Source organism: Schistocerca piceifrons, chromosome 11, assembly GCF_021461385.2.
Source record: "Schistocerca piceifrons isolate TAMUIC-IGC-003096 chromosome 11, iqSchPice1.1, whole genome shotgun sequence".
Taxonomy (NCBI): domain Eukaryota; kingdom Metazoa; phylum Arthropoda; class Insecta; order Orthoptera; family Acrididae; genus Schistocerca; species Schistocerca piceifrons.
Window position 1 is genome coordinate 143,568,213 of NC_060148.1, and position 21,024 is coordinate 143,589,236.

Consider the following 21,024-nt stretch of genomic DNA (forward strand, 5'->3'; position numbering starts at 1 on the left):
AATAAATTGAAAAGTCAACAACAATCTATTCATAGTATACAATAAAAAGCGAAGGGAGCTGACCTGCTACGTGTGTTTACATAATATGCCTTTATCTGCTTATAGCCCTTGAAAACGGACAAATTTACACGAAAAACAGAGTTCTTCAACCCCAGTCTTCATTCATTAGCAATGACTATTTGTAATGCTTAAATAGTGGTATGATCCCCGATTATAAAACAATTTTTGAGTAGAGTTTCAAACACTCAGAGCCTGTAGGAGAATACTGATGATTTCTTGTAGTATTCAACTAGTTACAAGTTTTCGAGAAAAGTAGGGAATGGTGGACAGAGAAAGTTTTCTTTTATTTGCCTACTTAATTTAATGTTTTGAGTCTACGTATCCTGAGACCGAGCCAGAAGTTTTCACTTTTTGTCCGATTTGTAGACTTTTTTTTTTTTACAGAAAATAACAGGAATAAAAATTCGAAAGTCGGCTATTTCAGAAACCGGGTATTTTGAGCGATTTTAACACTCAGGTTAAATTGGCTCGCAAAAAATTGGTGTAACCGAAAAGCTGTTGTTTCTGTGGTAACCTCCATCCCTACTTTGAAATCTTATCGAGATCTGACTGGATACTGTGCAGCTTTTTTTGCAGAATTCTTTTAATTACAAACAACTACGTATCTGAGAAATATGCGAAGGTGCTGTTAATATTGTCTGCTAGGTTTTTAACATAGCACGTCAACTACAGGGGACGCAACACACATCCCTGCGGAAATCCAAATGTTACTTCTACTTTCTTCGATTACATTCCATCACAGATAATACGCTGCGTCCTCTGTGTGAGGAAATTCTCAGTCCAGCCACACATTTCGTTTGACACCCATTACGATCGTCCTTCTGTTAATAAAACTTGGTTGATACGAGTCAAATGCATTTCGGATGTGGAGAAATACTGTATCCTTTAAATGTCTTGGTCCAAGACTTCCAGGAACTCATGGAAGAAAAGTGTAAGTTGCTAACCCATTGTTTTCTCCATTCTTCGTTCTCTCCCCCTTTTTCTTTTTTTTTTTTTTTTTTTACACGCCTGTACCTGTGTACTTCACTTTTCATCTTGTCTTGCGCAACCCACTACAAGTTTTAGAAATATCATTTACACTCTGGATTCTTAATATGTCCTCTTCTTTCTTGTTATCAAACTTTTCCTTCCAAACATTAGAACTTCTAGAGACAACATTTTGTAAAATATCCAAAGTGTCTCTCTCCCCACTTTCCTTTGTGATGTTCGCTACTGCTGGCGTTCATTAAGCAAAATTTCTGAATCTTATTCTGAAATTCAGTTTCTTGATATGCTCAATATGTTGGAGGCAAACTGCTTAAAATCTGATACTTGCTCTATTGATTTCGCCCTTACTACAGCTGTTGACCTAATTTTGCTTTCCTAGTATGTAATGCATTGTCTTTGTTTTTCTTATCAGATATTTTCTTATCAGATAAAAAGGTTTAATGAAATCATTGAAGATTTGTGTGTTTCCTTATTCTGCTTCCCATGTACTACAATTATTTGCTTCGAACTAGTTACACTGCTTGACAATTTCTAAGCAACAGAGACATTTTGGACAGGAATAACCACAGCCATTGACAGACGACATGAAACAGAGTACGAGGGTCACTCCAAAAGAAATGCACACTACTTTTGTAAAAATAGTTTTCATTCTGCATGTGTGAAACTTAGGTCAACCTGTTCCCGCGAGTGGCGCCGTCACAGCATGTCTTCAAGATGGCTGCTACACTTGACGTTCGCCAGAAGCAACGTGCTGTCACAGAATTCCTGTGCTGTGAAAACGAGACAGTGGGAAACATCCACAAGAGGTTGAAAAAGATGTATGGAGATGCTGCTGTTGATCGCAGTACAGTTAGTCGCTGAGCAAGCAGGTTACGTGATGAAAGCAGGCACGGCAATATTGAGGATTGTTCTCACAGTGGCAGACCTCGTACTGCACACACTCCAGACAATGTGCAGAGAGTTAACAAACTGGTGACTGCAGATGCTTTACAGTGAATGAATTGTCACGTTTCATTGGGATAGGGGAAGGAAGAGTTTGCAGAATATTGAAAGTGTTGGCTTTAAAACAGGTTTGTGCCAGGTGGATTCGCAGGATGTTGACAGTGGCTCACAAAGAAAAAAGAAAAACGTTATGCAGCAAACTTTTGGAACAGTACGAGAATGGTGGAGATTAATTTCTTGGAAGAATTGTGACAGGTGATGAAACATGCCTCCATCATTTTTCACCAGAGACGAAGAGGCAATCAGTGGAGTGGCATCATGCAAATTCACCCAAGAAAACAAAATTCAAAAACACAAATTCTGCTGGAAAAGTTACGGCTATGGTGTTTTTAGATTCCGAAGGACTCTTACTTGTGGACATCATGCCAAGTGGAACCACCACAAATTCTGATGCATATGTGACGGCACTGGAGAAACTTCAAGCTCGACTGAGACGTGTTTGATCACATCGGCAAAATCAGGATGTTTTGCTGTAGCACGACAATGCACGGCCACATGTCAGTCAAAAAACCGTGGAAGCGATCACAAAACTGGGATGGACAACACTGAAACACCCGCCTTACAGTCCTGACCTGGCTCCATGTGACTATCATCTCTTTGGGAAACTGAAAGACTCTCTTCGTTGAACAAGGTTTGAAGATGATGACTCACTCTTGCATGCTACCAAACAGTGGCTCCAACAGGTTGGTCCAGAATTTTACCGTGCGGGTATACAGGTGCTGGTTCCGAGATGGTATAAGGCAGTTGAGATGGATGGAAATTATGTGGAGAAATGAAAATATTGTTCCTAAAGGATGTATCTACACACTGTAAAACTTTCAAACATGTAGAATAAAAGATGGATTAAAAAAAATAGTGTGCATTTCTTTTGGAGTGACCCTCATACATACACAATAGTTGTGGAATGGTGTATTTATAGCGAATGGAAAAGTGGGATAACAGGTAAAAATGAGGTTCAGGTTTGACACAGGTCAGTCTCCCAACACAAACGCTGCTACCGGAGTCTCAGTAAAGAATAAGCCCTCCTCGAGCACTAATACACATTTTGCGCCTGTTATTCATGCTGCCTACGAGACTGTTGAGGAGTCTTAGGGGGATATTGTCCCACTCCTCTCTCAAGGCCGTTTCCAGTTCTTGCACCATTTGGGGAATTGGTGTTCATCGAGAAATACGTCTGCCAAGAGCATCACAAGCATGTGCTGTAGGGTTTAGTTGCGGCACTGTTTGCGTCGCCACTGTCACCAGTGCTAAAGGCAGGTGATCGTAATGTTCTGGCTAATCAGAGTACAGTACACCAGTTCAGCTATAGAGGCAAACGCTCAGTATAATTAACAAGTTTAAACATGTGATCTGTGAAGACTCGGTTGCTTTCACTGGTTTTTAATATATTATTTTTATACAGATCTTAGTACAGTTTCTGAATGTGGGCGATGGCCTTCAAGTAGCACCTAAATTTTTTATAGTCTTCTCTATCCAGTCATCCAGCTTCAAATATTTCTTCTTCTTCTTCTGCGCTTCAAGATTCATCTCCAACATCGCATATCTTCAGCTCCGCTTGCTTCTGTAAGCTTTGCACCAAATACTTGACTGTAGGGTGAGGGTTTCCAATAATATTATCCATTTTGCTGGGCCACCCTTCATCACCATTCGTCATTCAGTGCTTCGTCCACAGCAGCTGCACATTGTGATGGGAATATTCTCGTTCTGCAACCAGGTATTCAACAAGTAGCTGTCAGTCTTTCATCATCAGGAGTTTGTGTGTGAATCTCAGTCCATTCATTACCTACGTCCTCCAGTTTTACAAACGCCAGCCCTGCACAGATGTTGATGCGAAGTCTTAAATATTCGTTCAGAAAGTACTCCTCAGTTAGACTGATGTCTTCAACTTATCTCTATAACCTCTTCTACATATGGAAATTTCACCTCAGGGGAAAAGTAAGCGAAGAAAAGACGCTGCAGCTGCCTAAAAATCAACATTCGCTTTTCTTGGCCACTATTGAGAAACTGCTTGTTTAATCAGATGCCTTTCTTCCAGTTAGGGGGCAGGACAAAAGCCACAGGAAGAACTTTTGTTTCCCCACTCAGGCCTCCTGTTTCTGCATGTCGTCATCATCGTCCTGATTTGGAACATAAACCATGCTATCTGGCCCTATTTTCCCATTATCTTCCTCAATCCACTCTGGCCCAGTACTCGCCCCTTTTTTTAACACATCCCCCACATGTTTCAGCCATCTACGCCTTGGCCTTTCTCGTGGTCGTTCCCTTCCCATCTCCATTTCAAGTATCTTCTTGGAGTCCTCTTGTTTACCATTCTCTTTAATTGTCCATACCATCTTAGCACTGATGTTTCTATCCTGCTCTGTAAGGATTTCTCCTTCACTATTTCCCTTACCCTTTCATTCCTCATCCTATCTCTCTTTATTACTCCTATCCTACTTCTGAGGAACTACATTTCACATGCGTGTAATCTGCTTACATCCCTTCTCTTCATTACCGATGTTTCAGATGCATAGGTCAGTGTTGGGATGTATTAACTTGTATACAAGTATATTACTTCTTCGCTTTTTTGGGATTACGTCTTTGTTCCAGACCAGGCTCCTAACATTCATAGGAAGTCTTCTGCCTGTCTACCACGTTTGCTGATCTCTTTTTCATTTCTTTAATTTTCCTGTGTCACACATCCCAGGTACTTGACACTCTCCACCTTCCTTTGTTGTTCACCTCCAATCCCTGTTCCGCTAGTTGCTCTACCTTTCTTTCTAGTCGTAATCAGAATCACACATTTGTTTACTCTAAATATCATTCCATACGATCTCACAGTTTTTTCCCAAGCATCCAGCTATTCCTGGATCTCTTCCTCCCAAAAATCATCTACGAACACAATTGCTTCCAACTTCTTTTCTCTAGTTTTTTCTGACTCCTTAATCATTAACTCATCCAAGACCGCTCTTTAAGAGGAGAGCTGACAATGCACTCCCCTACTTCACACCACTTGCTTTCATTTCCTACTTTTACACAACTCCGACTTCCTCCTCTCTGCTTGTTGCCTCTTTTTCCACTCGCTTCTTTTCTAGTGCTTCCCAGACCTTCCTTCTTCAGACACAGACCTCACAGGTCTGAAACCACGCTTTTCGTCTCTCAATTTGATCTCGACCTTTGTTTGGATTCTGCTCTGCAGGATGTTTTCATTTGTAAAAAAATGGACGACGTCTTCAAGCTTTCATATTATTTGCTTCCACTAAAAATTATTATCCTCTGCCCTATTCCGTAGTCTTCTAGATGGAACCTACTGCCGTTACCCTGTTTTAAAAGATCTTCAAAAAGAGCACTTTCAGAACAGTTCTTGTGCTCTAGCTGGTTCTCTGTGCTTGATGCGTTGATGACTCAAAGCTGTCTTCATATTTTCTGAGTGAGGCATTACGGTAACAAGATCATAGCCTAAATTATGAAGGGTCCTCATTTCATTCACGTATTCCTTGGGTGACCCCTGTGCTTTGTCCTCTCCATTTAGTTATTCACTTATAGAGCGTCATCGTCAGACGGTCCTCAGATATTTGGAGACATAAAACCCCCCTCCAATCTCTGGACGCTCCTTCCCCTCGCAGTGATCGGATTTTTCGCGTATGCTCACCCAAGTAGAACACCTTCTTTAGATTCCTCAGAGATACGATACGCGCAACCACTGTAAACATGTTTCTGATAATCACACTAGAAACTTTGAAAGCAAAGTAAGCTCAGAGACTTTATTTCGACTGGCGCGACGTCCACACAGCGCCTCAGGATCAGTGATGGAGCCATGTGGTCCGCAAGCCTCCACAGTCCACATATCCTTGGACACCTCAATTACTACGAGGGGCATTCAAAAAGTAGTGTAGAACATTTTTTTTAGGGCCAGCATCGGTTGGAAAAATGTGGAATCTGTTGTTAGACATATTGGAATATTCCCGCTTCAGCCCCTACTGTTTCATGAAGTTCAGGAAGGTGATGTCAATGTTTGTAGACTTCAAATTGGCGTCTGTGACACGAGTGCGTTTCTGGCAGAGAATGGTAATTGAGTTTCTTTTGGCAGAAAAGCAGAGCGTCGCAGATATTTATAGGCGCTTGCAGAATGTCGACCGAGACCTGACAGTGAACAAAAGCACGGTGAACCATTGGGCGAGGCGTCCGTGATCATCACAGCGAGTCCGTGCAAAGCTGTCCGACGTCCCGTGTGCCGCACGGTCACATACGGCTGTGACTCCTGGAATACTGGAACGTGTGGACGCTATCACTGGAGGTGATCGAGGGATCACAATCGAACACCTCGCTGCCCAGCTGGACGTCTCTGTCGGCAGTGCCGACAGGCTCGCCAACCGTTTGGGTAGTAGGCGTGTGTGCTCACCGGGTTCCTCACTACCTAATAGAAAACTGTAAAGAACGACGAAGGGCCATTTGTGCAGAATTGATCAGGCATAATGACGCTGATCTGACAATTTTTGTCGAACACCGTCACAGTCGATGAAACATAGTTTCATCACTTCAAACCCCAAACAAAACGGCAGTTCACAGAGTGGTGCCACACCACTCCTTCTCTGAACAAAATGTTCAAAACCGTACGCTCAGCCGGAAAAGTCTCTCTGACAGTCTTTTAGGACCCTCAAGGGGTTAATCTGCTCGATATCCTCCCTCATGGCGCAACGATCAACTCGGGAGGGTATTGCACTACCCTCAGGAAACTGGAGAAACGACTTCAATGTATTCACCGCCACACAAATTCAAACGAACTTCTTCTCCGTGATGACTCAAGGTCTCACACAAATCTGCATAACTCAGAGGAACTCACAAACTTCACTGGACTTCTCTTCCCCATCCAACCTATGGAATGTCGCACCTCCAGACTTCCATCTCATCGATCCAATGAAGGACGAACTCCGCGGGAAGCAGAACGTGAATGATGGGGAGCTATTGATGCAGCAAGGCGTCGGTTCGGACATCGACCAGTATGGTGGTACCGTGTGGGCAAACTGGCCCTCCCAGTAAAGTGGCGTAAGGCGGGCATATTGCAAGGAGATTACGTTGCAAAATAGAGTGAGGAGTAATATGGTGTACTGGAGTCGTGAATAAAACCAACCTGCTTTCAGAAAGACATATGTTGCATTACTTACCGAACACCACTTGTACAAAGAGCGATCAAAAAGTTTTGCACAGTCGTCTCTAACTTTTTTATTTTTTGCAGAAGGAGAATGAAATTTTTTGTGAACGTACTTGGAACATTTGTCTATACATTGAGCCTACTCAATGTAGCCTCCATCAGCTATGACACACCTGGCCCGATGTTCTTTCCATGACGTAAATGGAATTTGGTAAAATTCTGGGGATTGACTTTTACACCATCGCTTGACATAGGAAATAAGGTATTTCTCATTATCAAATGTTTTATTGCACAGGTGGCCCTCCAGACGAACAAACAGGTAAAAATCAGACGGAGCCAAGTCTGGACTGTAGGGAGGATGAGGAACAATTTTCCAACCCATTTTCTTGCCCTGCGTCATAAGGACTGTAATGGGTTTGGCATTGCCATGGTGTAGTGTGATAATATGATCCTGAAGCTGTGGTCTGTGGATCTTCATGGCACATCACAGCTTGTACAATGATAAATAGTAACGGTCCTGGTTAATTGTAGAGGCAGGTTCCAAAAAGTCAACGAAAATGACACCACACTGATCACAGAAGAATGAGGCCATCACCTTTCAGCCTGCTGTTCGTCAAAGTCTCGGTTTCTTCTTCCAAGGGGAACCCGGATGACGCCACTTCGTGGATTGGGTTTTGCTCTCAGGTTCGGACAAGAACAACCGTGTTTCATCCTGGGTAATGACGCTGTCAAAACACTGTTTCCACTGTTCAGTAAAGGTCTTCATGAGACCCTCACACACATTCTTTCTCATCGTTTTCATTTCTGTTGTAAATAATCTGGGCACCCAACGTGCAGAGATTTTTCTGTAGCATAGCTACTGTACGAGTGATACCATACTACCTAATGACAAACTAGTCATTTCAGCAAACTGTCATGTCTTCACACATCTGACATTTTGGATGATTTGATCAATGGTCTCCTTAGACACATCACTCACTGTCGTAGATGGTCTACTGCATTGTGGATTGTCCATTAGAGAGAAATCACTTTCTTTAAACTCTGGATACTGCGGCGATCCACAAATAAACAGGGAGCAACTTCTGTGAATTGATGTGGCAGAGTCATCGCTGGTCTTGAAGAGGAACTCCACCACTGACCGTTATCGCAACCTGACATCCACTTCACATACCATTATGGCTCACCTGTAAATAAAAGAAAATACTTTTATACACCAATTTATAACTAAATGTTCCAAGTATGTTCAGAAAAAAATTTCATTCCCCTCGTGCAAAAAATAAAAAAAATTAGAGACGACTGTGCAAAACCTTTTCAACACCCTTTGTACATTCCTGTAGACAAGAAACAACTAGAGTGTTTCTGGGCACTTGGGCTACCTTCGAAACTGAAGAGAAATAATATTTTTGTAACTGTGACGCTGTTAGTGTGAGAAAGAGGATGCAGATCTGAAGGAGAAGGGAAGTAGTAACAGATAAGTATGACCCGGCCCAGTCAAATATTCTCCAGCTTCTGTCATCAACACTGGCAACAGCACAATATGTAGCCAACTGTCTGCAACACCCTAACCTATTTATAATATTGGTCGGCCACTGCACAATATTGCCACATATAGTTGCAACGGTGCAGCAGTGTTGGCAGCAATACTATTGCTACCACAGATGGCTGCTAAATATGGTCCGTGTAGATGCAATTTGGCTTTAAGAAAGGTACAGAGACAGAGATAATGGAAGCAAAACTCGAGAGAAATCAAGACACATTCATGGGACTTATCGACCACTAAAAAGCGTTCACCAATGTAAAATGGTGCAAGATGTTCGAAATTCTGAAAAAATAGGGGTACATTATAGGGAAAGGATGGGTGACACACAATACAAACAAGAACCAAGAAGGAACAAAAAGCCTGGAAGACCAAGAACGACGTGCTCAGATTAAAAATCTTGTATGACTAACACGTAGCCTTTCGCGCCTAATGTTCAAACTGTACACCGAAGAAGCAATGACAGAAAAAAAGAATGGTTCGAGAGTGGGATTGAAGTTCAAGGCGAGAGGCTGTCAATGAAAAGACTCGCTGTTGATGTCGCTACCCTCAGAGAAAGTGAAGAAGAAAAAAAATGGCTCTGAGCACTATGGGACTTAACTTCTGAGGTCATCAGTCCCCTAGAACTTAGAACTACGTAAACATAACTAACCTAAGGACATCACACACATCCATGCCCGAGGCAGGATTCGAACCTGCGACAGTAGGGGTCGCGTGGTTTCAGACTGTAGCGCCTGGAACCGCTCGGCCACTCCGGCCAGCAAAGTAAAGAAGAGTTACAGGATGTATTAAAGGAATGAACAGTCTAATGAGTACAGAACATTGATTGAGAGTATGTCGAACAAAGACGAAAGTGACGAGAGGTAGTGGACATGAGAAGAGTGAGAATTGTGGATCACCGAGTAGACGAAATTATAGGGCGACGTCAGGGGACAGTTTCTACCGACCGTTGTCGGTGCCACTGAGAACACATTTCTGACTCGGTTCACAGGAAACTATGTCGAGCCTTTGGTGCAGCAGCGGGTTTAGCGCTGAAATGCAGTCGAGCTGCATGTGGACATTTACAGTGCTGTGACGAAGTAATGTCTTCAAATTCTATTCTGGTGCTCCCTTATTCAGCTCTTACCTAGCTGTGGAAAAGAGCTAATACGCCGGTGCACAGATTTGGTGACCAATTCTCAACATATCAAAATAGCATCAGTGCACGTGCCAGCCCATCGTCTGCTGTGCAAATGTTGTACGAATGTCCATCACACCAAAATTCTATAAATGTCTCCAAATCCTTAATGCCGTGCAATCTGTCTCGCTTTCTGCATACGTTTACCTCCTCCCACACGGATCATCTAGCATATCATCAAATTCCTACCCCTCCTCAGCCACATAGAACACTTCCACATCTCCTATACTGTCTGCAATGTAGATTCCAATCACCTCATTGTCTCCCTGCTAATCACCAACCCCACATCCCTACACCTACACGAACACACTATATGCTATCCCAATGCAATTTCTACCAACTCCCTCACCCAGGCAATGAGATTTGCCACCATCTTTATCCCTCCTTCCAGCTTTAACTCTTCCCCACATATCCCACTGCACACCAGAGCTCCTCTCTCCTTTCCCCTCTCCATGCATCTCCATCCCTACCACTACCCTACCCAGACACCAGTCCCCTTCTCATGCACTATCTTTCCCACCTTCTGTAATCCCACTATCCACCCCAGTCCCTACCTTCATCTCCATACTTTTCCTTCCTAACAGACCCCTGTCTTTTCTACCCACACCCATCAACCGTATGGAACATATTCTCACCTCCCAATATTCTTCTCATCCAGTGTAGGTCTTTTGATTTTAAGTGAAAGTGCAGTGCCTGTGGGCTTTTTCTCAGAAGAATTTCACCAATCTCCAATATGCTTTCAATATTCGTATTTTTTGTAGTTGTCCACATTTGATTTATAATTTAAAAAGCTGAAACAGGTCAAATGTTTTTTTTCCATGTGTGCTAGGTTAAGTCATCCGATCCAGACTCCCATAAGAATGGCCCCTCCACTTGACGAACAGAGGTAGCACACCAGTAGTGCACCATTTCTTGTGGAAAAAGAAGACCCGTAATGGTGTACTGATTCAGCATTCAGCTTTACCAATTTAGGTAGCACTGATGCGGTATTTTTGTTGATATAAGGCAGCATTTCCTCAGTCATTCTGAATCTTTTTAACTGTTTCATATTTATGATTTTCAATTTCAACTTAATGGTATTTGAGTGTGAAAAAATTATTTTTGCTAAGATTTTCTACCTTTATTTCATAATTCGCTGTATGCCACGGATTTAACCACGTGAGTGTGTAACTTAGGGTCCTTGAATTAAAAATCTGTCCTCCACATTCACATTAATAATGTGGAATGATGTACTCTGCTTATACTATTGAAATATGCACCAAAATTAACTTATCTCAAAAATAATAAGTAGGTATCTTTCAATTGTTTGAGACACAATAAATTTTTTGCACTCCTAGTTAAATTTAGTTTCTGTGGCGTGACAATATTCAAACCCACTAAATCAGTTGTGGTACATGAAAACTGACAAGTTTTGAATTTTGTTCCTCTCGAAAATTGTTGATAATATTTATTCAGAGCAAAGGTTAAGTAAGATATATCACTCTTCATTGGATTTCATATATTGGTATAAATGTATGAACATTCCAACACGCCTCCTTATATTTATACCATAATCAGATTACATTTAACATGTCTCGAAATTTTACAAACTTATGCTTGCTCAGAGATTTGGTAAAAATGTCTGCTACATTGCTTTCTGAATCTACTTTACAAATGTCTATAATTCCGTTTTTAAAACATTCATTCACAGAATGGTAATGCACTTCAATATACTTTGAATTTTTAGTAAGATTACCATATCTAGCAATATTATTGCCCCTGAGTTGTCTTCATAAACTTTAATGGGCTTGTCAGACTACATCAAAAATATTCAAAATATCTAGAAACAACTTAATCTCAGTGACAGCTTCTGGCAATGCTACATACTCAGAGAAAGTAGAAGATTTTGCAACACTTCTTTGTTTCCTGGATTTCCAAAATATTGCATTTCCAAATAATCTAATTACGTAGCTTGATGTGGACTTACGATCCACAGAATCACCTGCCCAATCTGGAGCTACAAAACAATCTAACAAATCCATATCTTCAGTCTTTCTACATGTTAGCTTCAAATCTTTTGTTTGATACAAATATTTCAGTACTCTCACAGCATACTTAAAGTGAATCTACTCAAATAATTCTCACTGTAACTTATATCTGGCTGTGTTCCAGAACTAATGTACAGGGGAGAACCTATCAAGTTCCTGTACTTGCTATCAAGACTTCTATCATGTGCTACATCTAGTTTCAAATTTTCTTCCATTTGTGTGCTGTACAATTTTGCATGTTCAATCTGATATTTCTTAGCTAGAGGTTCAATATAGCTACCCTGATTCAGAGTCATTACATTCTCTGCATAATTATAATTAATATCTATCCTAAGAAAATTCTTTACTTCACCTAAGTCTTTCAACTCAAATCGTTTGTATAACAGACACTTGATTTCTTGTATTTTCTCTTTACTTTTTCCACAAATTAGCAGATCATCAACAACCGCAATTTTATAGATAACACAAATTGTAGTCCTCAGTACATACAGACAATAATCATAGTTACTTCTCTGAAACCCTTGACCTTTTAAAAACTGACCCAGACAATCATACCATGCTCTAGGGCTTTCCCTCAAGCCATAAAGTGCCTTTAATAACTTAGAAACCCTACCTCTTTCATCCACGTATCCAGGCGGTTGCTTAACATAAATTTCTGACAAAAATTTTTCCATTAAGACATGCAGTTTGTACATCCATTTGTTCTACAATGAAGCCCTTTTCACAACAGAATGGCAACAACATTTTCAATGTTTGCATCATAGCAACTGGCAAATAAATATCACCCACAAATTCCTTTTGTTGGAAGCCCCTTACAACTAATCTTGCTTTACAAGTGTTATCTGATTTCCTTATAAAAACCCACTTTACATCAAGAACATTTACATTGATTGGTTTAGTTACTAGTTTCCAAGTTTTATTTCTATTTAAACTTTCAATTTCTGTGTCCATTTCTTCCTTCCACATTTCTGACTCATTACTACTCATTTCCTCCTCTAAATTTTCTGAACTATCAGCACAACAAAAGTTTACATAAATGAAGTTACTCAAGACATAATCATTTAATCTATCAGGCGTTCTATGTTCCCTAGTTGACCTTCTCAACTCTTGTTCCTGGTTTTGTTTTTGTTTACTTGGACAACGCTCGACACCTCATCCTTCCATGTACTCATTTACTGATTTATTGTTTATGCTTTTGCACTCAGAAACACTAAAATGTTCATTCCTTAAATTGGATGCCTTAATATCAATACACCTGACATCCTCTTCCACAATATCAACATGTCTGGTAATGATAACTTTGTTATTAATCAATACTCTGTACCCAACTTCACTGTACCCTATTAAAATTCCCAAGTCTGCTTTATGGTCCCACTTTGACTTCCTCAACTGTTCTGGTACATGTAAAAAAACACTACTCCCATATAACTTTAAATGTTTAACATCAGGTTTCTTCTCAAATAATATCTCATAAGGAGTTTTCTTTTCAATAGTATTAGCTGAAGTTCTGTTCTTAAGGTATGCAGCTGCACATACCACTTCTGGCCAAAATCGCCTATCTACTCTCGCTTCAGATATCAGACATCGTGACATATCCATAATTCACCTGTTATATCTTTCAGCTGTACCATTTTATCCATGTACATATGTAGGGCATGCATTTAATATGATTCCTTTCTGTTTTATAAACTGATATGCGTCTGAATTTAAATACTCTTTCCCATTGTCGCATCTCAAGTTCTTATTAGTTTTACCAGTTAAATTTTCAATTTCATTTAGATATTCCACAAAACAATCATAAACCTAGCTTTTAGATTTAATAGTATGGATTCTAGCTGCTTTACTATAATCATCAATGAAGGTGAGAAAATATCTTTCCACATGCAAACCATACGTTGAGGGAGGCCCATTTAAATCAGTATGAATAATCTCCAATGTTTCTTTTGCTTTGCTTCTTTTGTTTTCGAAAGGTAAATTGTGCGTTTTATTTTCAATACATACTTAACACTTCATAAATTCTGATACTAAATTTGTTGGCAATCCATAAGCTAACTGCTGTTTACGCAATGTATTCAAATCGTTAAAGTGTACATGTCCAAGTATACGATGCAATTTCTCCTTAACTGACATACTATCCCCAATACTGACAGTGTTTACATTTATCTCCTTACAAATTTTACTTGTCACTTTATACAGCCTATCTTCTTTCAAAGCAATCACAAGTAAGTTATTGTATTTATCGAAAATCTGTGAAGTATTGCCCACAGATACAACTTTATGTTTTTCTGCTACTTTAGCTTAGCTAATCAAATTTCTGTCCATGCCGCTGACATAAAACACATTTTTCATTTCGATTGCAACTATATCATCATAAACTGGAAAATAATTATGTTTCCTTTTTTTGTAGCCTGCAAGACTTTTCCATCCGCAATTTTAACATTTACAGGCTCTCTTAAGGTTACATACTCAGAAAAATAACTCTCATTATTAACAACATGATCTGTACAACCGTTATCCTATAACCAATCAATCTGTACATTGTTACCTGACTCAAGGTTGTTACACGTCACTGTAGGTTGCACCTCTGTTACAAAGCTCCTCATGCTGACTCCGTTCTGTTGACATCCTTGGCGTCCACGATGACGACTTCCTCTTGTAACATGATGTTTGTTCTGACCAAATGACCAGTTGTTCCCGCTGGAGTGATCACTCTGCCCACGTTGCCAACTGCTGCGACCGCCTCCTCGGTGATGTCTGCCACGTGTTCTTGAATCTCTGCTTGTTCCTGGATGGCGACAGTCCCTCCTTATATGACCTGGTTTGCTACATCCGTAACACAATTGCTCTTGGTAGCTCATACTAGTTTTCTTATCAGCGTGAAATGCATTGGATTTTACACATTCACTTCCATCCTTTTCTTTTAGATCAATCATCTGAAGTTTACTTTTAACATATTCCACTGTCTGATCTTCTTCTTTCAAAACATCGATCAAGTCCCCAATATAGCTCAAGGGGTCTGGCAATGTTCTCAACAAATAATTTAGCTTCTCCTTTTCTGTCACTTTTGCACCAGCTAATTTTAATTCATTCACTGTTTTTTCAAAGTCACTGAAGAATGTTGCCATATCACTATAGTCTTCTAACCTCAGTTTGTCCAACTTGTTTCTGCACACAATTTGCAGTGCTATTGATTCTTTGCAGTATAAATCATCAAACTTTTTCATTATTTCAAATGAAGTTTCCTTACCACTCACGAATTCTAGTTGCTTGTTCGAAATTGCTCCGTATATGTAGTTCATTGCAATCAGATTTTCTTCTTCCCACGTATCCACTTTGTCCGCGCTTGTTTTCGCTCTTTGAAGCCTCTGTATAGCATTTCTTCATTTTCAGGTACATTTCCATTCTTCTTTTCCAGTTCCCGTAGTCTTCTCCATCAAATACCGGTATCTTAATATCAGCCATGTTCAGTTTCACAAATCACACTTTTTCGAATAACAGCGTTCCATTTAATTTACAACTGATCACTATTATTTTGAGGGACACACTTCGTTTGTGGTTTACAAACACGAACTGCTACCATGTTAATAATATTTATTCAGAACAAAGGTTAAGTACAAATCATGGTACTACCAACGCCACAACTACACACATCCATCTTTTTACAGTGAGTGAGAAAACACGCAAAGAACGAAACGTTTGTGCTATAAAGATATATCACTCTTCATTGGATTCCATATACCGATATAAATGTACGAACATTCCAACAAAAATAACTCTCTAGACATCCGTAATCGTAAGACTTATGTATGATAAACGTATTGAGTGCTAATAAACGAATTGTATTAGTACACTGAAAATATGAACACAACATACATAGGCTTCAGTGAAAAATGTAACGTATTCTGTAAAGTAACATACAGTTCCCAAGAGCAGCGTTTCAAGAGAGTTTAATACATTATAGATTCCCATTATTTTGCATTTTCTTGTCACGGGTGGAGACCTGGGGATAAACTTCAACTGTTGTAAATATAGGAAATCATTTTGCATAGCAAAATTTAGGAAAAAGGAAACCCTCCTCGTAACGCAAGAGTGAGACTATACACCTCCAGTTTATGTCACTGTGAACAAAACAAAAAGCGAAACTATTTCGTCACTAGGTGCATGTGGCCACATTTTCCTTCTCGTTTTCTATGTCCATGTCCTCCCACACACTGTCCATCTCTTCTTCCCACCTCTTTCTCACCTTGAGCCTTCTTTACTGTTATTGAAAACTGAGATTCCGTTGTAGTATTCTAACCCTAAATCAAGAACCCATAATGTTTTTGTGTGTCCATCCTTTTGACTGTAGGTCTGGGAGCCATTCACTACCGTAAGAAAATCAAACACCTACAGCTGTCCTTATGATCTTTATTGTGTAGATACCAGTTTGGCGCTTCAATGAGTCACCTTCGGCCTGTATGCATAAACAGTAATGATAGCAAACATGCAATACAAAGACAGATTAAAAACAGCTTGACAATCAAGGACAAGACTCTACAAGTGAATTTACAGTAATCAATTGACAGAACAAACAGATATACCTAAAGTATGCAATAACAAATTTTCACTCAGTACACTATACAATTATACTGTTATATATCTGCCTTTCTATGTAGTCTGGGATTGTGCATTTGACATTCATAACCTTTCTGATATTATCATTTCTAATACGGTCAAGTCTGGAGCATCCACAACTCCGTCTCCAGAAATACATCTTGACAGCCAGCAGGCGATCTTTCTGCCTCTGAGTTAGTTCCCACAACTCTGCACCATATGTTGTGATACTTTCAATAATTGTGTGGTAGATGGTATGTTTTGTTCTGCATGTTAATGTTTGTTCCAGAGAGTACCATTTTGTTGTTTTATGGCTCGCTTGCCCTGGCCTGTTTTATTGTTTACATCATCCATACTTCTACCATTGGACGACAGTGTCACTCCCAAGTACTTAAAATTATGGCACCCTTTAACAGTATCAGAACCGAGCTGTAAGTCGTTAACAGTATTTTCTCCCACTTTCAGATATTCTGTTTTAGATACTTTTATGAAAAGACCCCATTTTTCATATTCTTCTTTTAATTTGCGGAACATGTAATTTGCATCTTCCTCATCTCCAGCTACTAACACTTGGTCGTCAGCAAAAAACAGAGTGAACAAGATCTCGTCGTCTATAGGGACACCCATTCCTCCGCATTTCCTTTTCCATGATTTTAGTGCCTCCACTAGGTAGATTTTAGAGTGCAGGGGCAAGTGTGCATCCCTGGCGTAGTCCCTTTGTCACCTCAAACTCTTGAGATAGTCGATTTCTCACTTTAACCATTGCCGTACAACCTTGGTAGAGGGGTCTGACAGCTTTCACGTAGCTCGGTGACACACCATTATCAATTAGACTTGTCCATAGCTGGTTCTGTGGAACTGTGTCATAAGCTTTCTGGAGGTGAGCCTTGAGCAGCCGCTTGTGAAGTATCAGTGCAGTAGCGAGTCGCATATTTAGCTTTCATATTTGATTTGTAGTTTGATTCTTACTTTCTTTCCGAGTGTTTGTGCGCTTGCATATTTAATTACATAAAATCCTTGCGTATTCTCGTATTTGAGGGGAGTAATATTGCTTATTGATAGCCGGAGTCGTTAGATACTAGCAGTAGGATGGATAGCGTGTGTGCGTGCTGTGTGCAGGTGCAGGAGGAACTGGCCTCAGGTCGCAGGCAGCGTGCTGTTGGCCACGGTCAGCCGCCTTCAGGCTGCTGCCTCGAGGTGCAGCGACGGCGGAGGGTTTGGCACGTCGCTTGAGACACCCCAGGTGTCGTTTGCTGTGTCCGCTGACTCAGCCGTCGAGGCACCTTCTAGTGTACCCAGCGCATTGGGGCTGCCCTCACCTCAGGGTGAGTGGCGGACTGCAACGCTCGAGGCGGACGGCCAATGTGGAGGCTGGTCGGTTGGCCTCGCCCGTTCGTCCTGTCAGTGGGCAGCTGGACGCTCCTTCAGCAGGGCCCAAGCAGGCACACGGGGGCAAAGGCTTGCTGGTTATTGGGAGCTCCAACGCTAGGAGCCCCTTAGGGAAATAGCGTACAAGCCTGGAAAGAAATCTGACGTGCACTCGGTTTGTCTGCCGGGGGGCCTCATCCGAGATGTGGAGGCAGCCTTGCCTGCGGCTATCGAGCGTACGGGGTGCAGTCGTCTGCAAGTAGTTGCTCATGTTGGCACCAATGATACGTGTCGCTTGGGTTCTGAGGCGATCTTCAGTTTGTACAGGAGGCTGGCGGATTTGGTGAAGACCGCTGGCTTCGCACGCAGGGTGCAAGCAGAGCTCTATATTTGCAACATCGTTCCCAGAGTGGATCTGGGTACTTTGGTTTGGAACCGAGTGGAGGGTCTCAACCAGAGGCTTCATCGACTCTGTGACGGTCTCGGCTGCAGATTTCTAGACCTGCGCTAGTGGGTGGGGAATTGTAGGGCGCCCCTAGATAGGTCAGGGGTGCACTACACAAAGGAAGCAGCTACTCGGGTAGCAGAGTACTTGTGGCATGCACATGGGAGATTTTTAGGCTAGGCAGTAGTGCGAGGTGTCCTGATGAACACTCACCAGTCGACGTTCAGGCAGAGGAATCAGGACGCGCTCAGTGTAAAGACACTTCAGCTGTCAAGATATTAGCAGTAAATTTTCAGAGAGCTCGGAATAAAGTTCCTGAATTTACTGCTCTCCAGGAAGTGTGTGCCGTGCAAATTATTCTCGGGGCTGAGACCTGGCTGAACCCTGAGATAGGAAGTTCTGAAATATTTAGTGAGGGTTGGAACGTGTATCAGAAAGACAGATTAGACACCGTAGGAGGTGGTGTCTTCATTGCAGTTGACAGTTTTGTCTACTGAGGTCGAAGTAGAGTGTTATTGTGAAGTTACCTGGACACGTTTGACAGGGCTAGGGGAAATAAAGTTAACTGTGGGGTGTTATTACCGGCCACCAGGTTCCACCGTGACAGTTCTAGAATCATTCATAGGGAGTCTACATTCTGTATCGCAGAAGCACCCGGATCGTGCTATATTAGTCGGAGGCGACTTCAACCTACCTAGTATAGACTGGGATGTCTATGGATTTATTACAGGCGGTACAGACAAGCCGTCATGTGAATTACTTTTGAACACATTATCCGAAAACTCTCTTGAGCAGCTAAATCGACAGCCAACGCGTAATGGAAATATTTTAGATCTGGTGGCCACGAACAGACCAGACCTCATCGACGGTGTCAGTGTTGAGACAGGGATTAGTGATCATGATGTTGTCATTTACGACTATGGTTACGAAAGTTAAAAAGTCGGTCAGGAAGGCTAGGAGAGTATTCTTACTAGAAAGAGCAGATAAGCAGTTGTTAGCATCCCACTTAGTAAATGAATCGATTTCATTTACTTTTGATACGATGGACGTGGAAGAATTACGGGCAAATTTTAAACACATTGTAAATCACGCATTGGACAAAAATGTGCCGAAAAAGTGGGTTACGGACGGAAAAGACCCACCGTGGTTTAACGGCGCAATTCGGAGAATGCTCAGGAGGCAAAGACAGTTGCACTCGCGGTACAAGAAAGATCAGGAGAATGAGGACAGGCAAAAGTTAGTAGAGATTCGTGCTGCTGTAAAAAGAGCGATGCGCGAAGCATTCGACCACTACCACCGTCATACCTTAGCAAAAGATCTTGCTGAAAACCCAAAGAAATTCTGGTCTTACATAAAATCGGTAAGCGGGTCGAAGGCTTCCATTGAGTCACTCACTGATCAGTCTGGCCTGGCAACGGAAGACAGCAAAACGAAAGCAGAAATTTTAAATTTAGCATTTGAGAAATCTTTCACGCAGGAGGATTCCAATTCGGTTTTATAGAGAGTACTCTACTGCATTGGCTCCTAACTTAGCTTGCTTTTATCGCGAATCTCTTGCCCAGCGTAAACTCCCAAGTGACTGGAAAAAAGCGCAGGTGACGCCTGTATATAAGAAGGGTAGAAGGACGGATCCTCAAAATTACAGACCAATATCCTTAACATCGGTTTGTTGCAGGATTCTCGAACATATTCTCAGTTCCAATATAGTGAATTTCCTTGAGACAGAGAAGTTGCTGTCCATGCATCAGCATGGCCTTAGAAAGCATCGCTCCTGCGAAACGCAACTCGCCCTTTTATCACATGATATCTTGCGAACCATGGGTGGAGGTTATCATCCGGATGCCATATTCCTCGACTTCCGGAAAGCGTTTGACTCGGTACCCCACTGCAGACTTCTAACTAAGGTACGAGCATATGGGATTGGTTCCCAAGTATGTGAGTGGCTCCAAGACTTCTTAAGTAATAGAACCCAGTACATTGTCCTCGACAGTGAGTGTTCATCGGTGGTGAGGGTATCATCTGGATTGCCCCAGGGAAGGGTGGTAGGTCCGCTGTTGTTTTCTATCTACATACATGATCTTGTGGATAGGGCGGATAGCAATGTGCGGCTGTTTGCTGATGATGCTGTGGTGTACGGGAAGGTATCGTCGTTGAGTGACTGTAGGAGGATACAAGATGACTTGGACAGGATTTGTGATTGGTGTAAAGAATGGCAGCTAACTCTAAATATAGATAAATGTAAATTAATGCTGATGAATAGGAAAAAGAATCCTGTAATGTTTTAATACTCCATAGTAGTGATCGCTTGACACAGTCACGTCGATTAAGTATTTGGGCGTAACATTGCCGAGCGATATGAAGTGGGACAAGCATGTAACGGCAGTTGTGGGGAAGGCGGATAGTCGTCTTCGGTTCATTGGTAGAATTTTGGGAAGATGTGGTTCATCTGTAACGTAGACCACTTATAAAACACTAATACGACCTATTCTTGAGTACTGCTCGAGCGTTTGGGATCCCTATCAGGTCGGATTGAGGGAGGACATAGAAGCAATTCAGAGATGGGCTGCTAGATTTGTTACTGGTAGGTTTGATCATCACGGGGGTGTTACGGAAATGCTTCAGGAACTCGGGTGGGAGTCTCTGGAGGAAAGGAGGCGTTCTTTTCCTGAATCGCTACTGAGGAAATTTAGAGAACCA